Consider the following 6,464-nt stretch of genomic DNA (forward strand, 5'->3'; position numbering starts at 1 on the left):
CCTCTGCTCTCCTCCGGTTTCCCGGATCGCCAGTAAACGACGGCGCGTGGATGGAGCTCGCGGGACAGACAAGCCCCAGCCACGGGAGGCGTTCTCCCTGTAATAATCTGCTGACCCTGGAGGGAAAGGCAGCTGCGGCGCAAGCCTACCAGGGCACCTGTGAGAGCCTCTCCCTCGCTTCTGGAGCCCCCGGGGGAGGCGGCTGTGCGCAGAGGCGCTGCTTACCCAGCTCACCATGCCGATCAGAATATGCGCGCGTCCTTTCTTTTGCTTGGAAGGGAAGGGCCGCGTGTAAACTCCGATTTGTTTAAGAACATAAGTTCTTCTCTTTAAGTGTAAGATGCTGTTTTGCCCCTATGGATGCTTAAGTGAACCGAGAAGTGAAGGGGGTGAATGTGAGAGAATTCTGGAACCCCACGTAGGGACCCCAGGATCACGGTTATAAAAGTAAGGTTTCTAGAGACGTTAAATGGATGGATTAAAGTTGACCCAACATGCACTTTCCGTGGGAGTACTTTCATCTAGAACAGCTCGTGAATCTCTAGGAAATTTTGATGATTACAGGCTTTAACGTTTCTTGAATGCAACGGAATTCCTGTTTTTAAGGAGACCACTAAATACTTATATAAAGACTGCCAAGAAATTTACAAAATCATGCCAAAACTCCTTATATTTTATGTGTACTAGCACTTTAAGAAAAGCTTTCCAGGCTGGGAAAAATGAAAGAACAGGCTCCACGATCACCAGGAAACACTGTTTATAAAAAGAGCCATAATTTAAACTTTGTTATTTACACAAATGTATTGGAGAAATTACATAAATTAGCATTGAACTGGTAAATCTTAAAATGGCTTTCTACTTGGAAAAGGTCTCTTCCAAAGTAAAAACAATTCTGTTAAAAAAAAAATCCAACGTTAGAAATAAAATTTAAAGATACAAGTACAAATCAAAAAGCCACCCCTTTTAAAAAAAAGTGTTCCAACATAACATGGAAGACATAAAAGAAATAAGTTATTTAAGTGCCCTCAGGACAACTGAGGCAAATCCTCTGATGGTTTGGTGAACTTGGGGGTGTAAAGGAAGGGCCTATCTCCCTCGGTGGGGGGCGGGGGGCACACAAAGCATCACACTTCATTTTCTCAACAAAGCAAGGGGGGACACCTGGAATACTCCAATGAATACAACATTACACATCCTGCTATCGCGGAACTGACCTGTGGGAGTGGGAGGCACAGACAACCCTACATACATTAATTCATACCAAAAAGTAGGATATTTGCACAAAGTCCAAATTAAATTGTCCTTCATAAATCCCTTACAGTTGCCTTGCAAATCAGCTCACGGTCACCAAACCATCATTTAAGAGTAGGTAAATCTAAACACGAGCATACAACTGACAAGTGAACTACGTCTTGAGAAACTAGTATAATTTGCTTTTTAAAAATCTTAAACTATATTACATATAGGATAAGATTATTCAACTTCCATTAGCTAAGTAATGTTTTAAGATGCCATATTTCTTCTGACAAATTCTTAGTCAACAACTGCATTATTCTTTAATGTAAATCATATTTTCTAAAATCCCTACTTCCCTTTGGACTAGAAGACTGCTGAGATAATTAGTTAATACTCTACATTTACAGAAAGATGTATGGAGAAATTACAATTCAAACAGGAAAAAACCAGACCTTATCACCTCACAATCCCCATGGGTCATCTGCTGGGTACTTCTGAGCACTTATTCTTAAAGCTCAAATTAAGATGGTAAAACCAACTGATGTATCGTGGACATCTGGTATATTTGATAACATTTACAAACCACGATTTTAAATCTCTACTATACTATCATTTACATAAACTGTTTGGAATGACTCTGTGTGTCCGATATATTAAAGCAGATCAATAAACACTTGCGTACAATTGGGGGGACAAGAAAGTCTCTGGATGCAATCTGTTTTCAGCAAAGAAGAATCTTTATTCATCTGTGCCTCTGCACACTCTGTCCAGAAGACAAAATGTACTGTCCTCACTGGAATATGCAATCCCGCTTGTCTGTCTCACTCTTTTTTTTCTGACTCTCCTTCTGACTACGGACAGTTGTGAAAATAGTGAGGCCTTCTCGCTTGGGGAGGAACTCATTTCTAATGGTGCTTGTGTTACCCTCCACTGGGGGCTGTTTTAGAACCATCTTTCTTTTGGGGAATAATGTGATCCCAGCTACCTGTTGCCAGTCATCTGTTTCAGACTGAGCAGTTTCTTCTGGAAGTGCTTCCCCATGCTGTCCCTGTCCCAGACCAGGCTCCCACCGTAAAAGGGCCTCTGGAGTCTGGCAGGGAGGCCTTGCAACCACACCATCCCCAGAGAGCTCCTTGACAGCTCCAGAGGACTTAGTTTTCTCATCTTGCTCCTGTGCCCCATAGCCTGGTACATACACGGAAGAGGATGCCAGGGATAATTAGACATGAACGGTATGCTCCAAATTTTCCACTGTAGCTCAAGAGTATTTTATGAGCCGTCCTATTTGTCAGGCTCACATTGTGGGGGTGGGAGACAAGAACCATAAATGCAAAGAGGGTGGCTTCTCTATCCCTTTGGGGTGGATGGCATTTGTAAGCATATATTCAAATTCGTTTTGTTCAAATGAAAATGGTTTTAATGTAAACATTTTAGCAATTTCACTAGATGTAGAAGATACCCACATACAAAGGCTGTCACAATGACTGCCAAAAGGACTTCTGAAATAGTCTATGTCCAGAAACTTGGCACATTAAGTGTGTCTGTTAACAGGAGACCACAATTCACAGGTCAGAGTATAAAAAAAAGTTCTATCACGCCCTACACACTCATTCATTCATGATGAAACTGAGAAAAATAATCTGGCAAGATTTTGCAGAAACTGGATGGAAGTGGCTAGATAGATGTCCTACGTATGGATAATGAATATGAGACTTTTAACACACAAAAATCCGGGGCCTTCGCCTAAAAAATGGAGTGGGCTCATAAGACTTTGGGTTACAGCCCGAAGGCATCACATTACCGTGCTAGATGACGCAGGGTCCTACTGGCGGGCAGCATGGATGAAGGGTGCCCACGTGCTTCAGTTGCAGGTGCAGGAAGCCTAGATGACCAGGTTCACTTATATCAGGGTTCATCAGTCCATGATATCACTTTGGCTTTCCTGTAGAGACTTGGAAGTTCTGCAGGTTACTGATACCAACCAGGGACGCACAGCAACTCAGCTAGGAAGACAGTGGCTCCACTGTCTAACGCTTTCTAACTGCACTCAATGTTCCTTCAAGGCCAGGGATGGGTAATCCGCTTCCTGGTTGAACTTCAGACATGTGGTGATAACCTGCACAGGAAGGTCTTGGTAGCGTCCCGAACTTCCTTTGAAAGGCACTCTAACCACAGCCTGCTGGTGGGCGTTGTTCTAGAATTAGCCAACGATTGCCCCAAACTGTTCTGAGTTCCAACCTACAACCATGGATGAGACCTGAGAACACCTCCACACAGATAGCATTCAACCCACTTGTCTCCAAAAAGGTCTCATCTCTGGCTTTACTTGTTCCAACTTAGATTTTTATTTTACTTCTTCCTAAAAAAAAATAACCTTTGCCTTCAACAAGGTTTGGCTTTGTCTCCAAACCAGGTACTAATACCGTAGCATCGCTAATACTGATAAAACTCCTTTTGTCAAAAACTGACTTGACCGCTTTCTTTACGGGAACGAATTCTACAACTTGAAACCCGACGCAGCACGGAGGCCGAGGAGGATTACATTTCGTTTCTCTCTATCAAACAAGACCGTGTTCATCTCTCCCCTGGTGCAGTGCAATAGGGCATATCAGTGAGCAAGCACCTCACTGCCTCAACTTTCTGGTCTGGTCACCGGGACGGAACCGAAAGATAAAGACGATTCACTGCAGAAGACAAAGACTGACCCTCCTGGAGAAGAACAGGCCATACCTAACAGCCCCTGCTATACACTTGTCGGCGGGAACACAAAAGTGAAAAACCAAACAACCTCTCTCCATCTTTCTTACCAATGTGCAAAACAAAGTATTTCCAAAAACTGGATCAGCTCCCACATGCCACAAGCCACTGGAGAGGAAGTAACACAGTGCCTTTCACCTGGGTTGACAGGTGTGATGGTCAGGAGAGAGAAGAGTTAAAAGAGCCCTCTTCACTGTCAAGGGTGTGGCCTGAGCCTAACCGCCTCTACTCACTCATGCTGAGAACACCAGAATAGGAGCAAAGAGAAAAATACGGTGACCTCGGGTTATTGTGTTGCCCAGTGGTGGAACTGTAACCTGGGGAACTAGTGTTTTTATGAATACTCTCTGCATTGCACTAAATAAGTAGCCCTTACGGGTATAAAGCCACTCACTGCCAGGTGAAATGTGCGATTTCAATAAAAACAGAATCGTACAGCAATACTTAGGCAACGTTCCATAAGAAATTGGGCTTAAAAGGACATCTCATAAAGCCTCTTACCTGTATAGTAAATGGAAATGGCACAGGGTGAATTTAAAACAGGTTGGGAAGGAAACCTGAAGAGAAGTAGTGGATCTTATGCAGGTCTAAATTTCATATCTCAAGTGTCGCCAAGGAGGCAACAAAGAGAACAATTATAGCGGCAGAGTCCTATATGCCTCAAATTCCATTACAAGTGCTCGTCTGTCTTTTTTCTCTCCCTTATTGGCGGCTTTAAGCATCTCAGGCTTGCTCTTTTGTTTGGTCCTAACCAAAGGAGTTCCACTGCTCAGTGTTGAGAATTGGGCTTGTGGAAGGAATCTCGATAGAAGGAGAAAACATATTCCTACTTCCTTTACAGCTACAGAAGAGCAGACACTTCTTCCTTCAGAAAGTGATTTCTGATAAAGTGGTCAACTGGGAAGAATCACAAAGATGTGTATCTTACTCTGCTCTCCAAGTGTGGAGACCTGCATGAAATATACAAACTCCCCTGTTTTCTAAGTTCTTAGACAGCTGTGTGATGGCTTCAGCGACTGTGGTGAGGAGCTCTAAAATGCAACCTTTGACCTCTAAAAAGGCTGTTTTCTAACTGGCTGCCTTACTTGATAATTTGCTGTCTTAGTTGTAACATTTAAAGTGGCATCTGTGATTTTTTTTTTCAAAAGTAGAAAGTACACATAAGGCTTTCTTTATTTTTTGGTTGGCCAGAGAACTTGATATGCTTCTCTTTTCCCTTCACGCATGCTTTCATGCATAAAGCATGGATAAATAATGTATTTCATGTTCAAAGTTCGAGTCTTTGTCTTTATTTAAATCATACCCAAATTCAGCTAGTGGATAAACAGGCACAAAAAGCATGAGACAAACTCATCTACTAAGGAAGGAAACTATTTTTAAAAGGTTTTTTTTTTTTTTTGAAAGGTTAAGCCCATGCATACATTAATTCAGAATTGTTTTTCCCTCTAACTTCTTCCTCAACCAGAGAGGTCAGACGCCGGTTTAACTCAATCGGCCTCGTGACCATTACGCTCCACCTAAATCCTGGCGCAGAGAACGTTCGCTCGGGTACGCTGGTATTCACAGGAAGCTCTGCTCTGCTCCTTGGCCACAGACAGAGTCCTGGCCCCACCAACCCACTTAATACATGGATCGTTATTGACAACCAATAGCCTCTTCTTGATTATGGGTAGATCATCATCCAGATTGTTGATAGATCATCATTCCCAGGATTGGCTTAGCACAAATAGGACACATCTTTTTCTTTTTCAAACACAAAGCTCAAATTCACCTAATCTTTTCAGTACATTCTAATTCTATTTCTCCTCGGCTGTGTTTTACCTTCAGCTGCCAACATATATTTAAAAAACAACACAGACATACTGGAAGAATGTCCAGTGCAACTTCCTGTAGGTGGATATGACTGGATTTTTTTTGCTGTGAAATTTGAGTCATGTTTGAGTAATGAAATAAACATGAACTAAAATGCAGAGCAAGCACAAGAATCAGCCCTTAATCAGTATCTTTTAAAAAAATAATTTCAGCTCAGAAGAAAATCTATTCACCTTCACAACCTGCTGACTCTGACAAGAATGACTGACATCATCCCATTTTTTAGAAAGAGCTTTAAAGGAAAAAAAAAAAAACCACCTCTTCTGCTTGTCTTTAGAGAAATGGGTAATTTTCCCTTAATTAAATGTTTGTTATAGAAAATAAAAGCCGAAGGAAGAAATACAAATCACGTATAATTAAAAAGAGCCTTTTGAAAGTCTTTTGACTGTGAGAGCGTCTTATTACCTGTAAAGCCCATACACAGGCTAAGGAGGACCACAATCACCTCTGATACCAGATTGGCCTCCACCCCAGTACAAACCTTCCAAAGGCTCAGGGATGTTCTGGGGAGTCGTTATGCCCACAGCTGCAGAAGCCAGCACAAAAACACGAAAAATGAGCCACAGAGCCCTTCAATCCACTGCCTCTGGAATCCCCAG

Source organism: Herpailurus yagouaroundi, unplaced genomic scaffold (assembly GCF_014898765.1).
Source record: "Herpailurus yagouaroundi ecotype Mexico unplaced genomic scaffold, PumYag 191, whole genome shotgun sequence".
NCBI classification, from domain to species: Eukaryota; Metazoa; Chordata; class Mammalia; order Carnivora; family Felidae; genus Herpailurus; species Herpailurus yagouaroundi.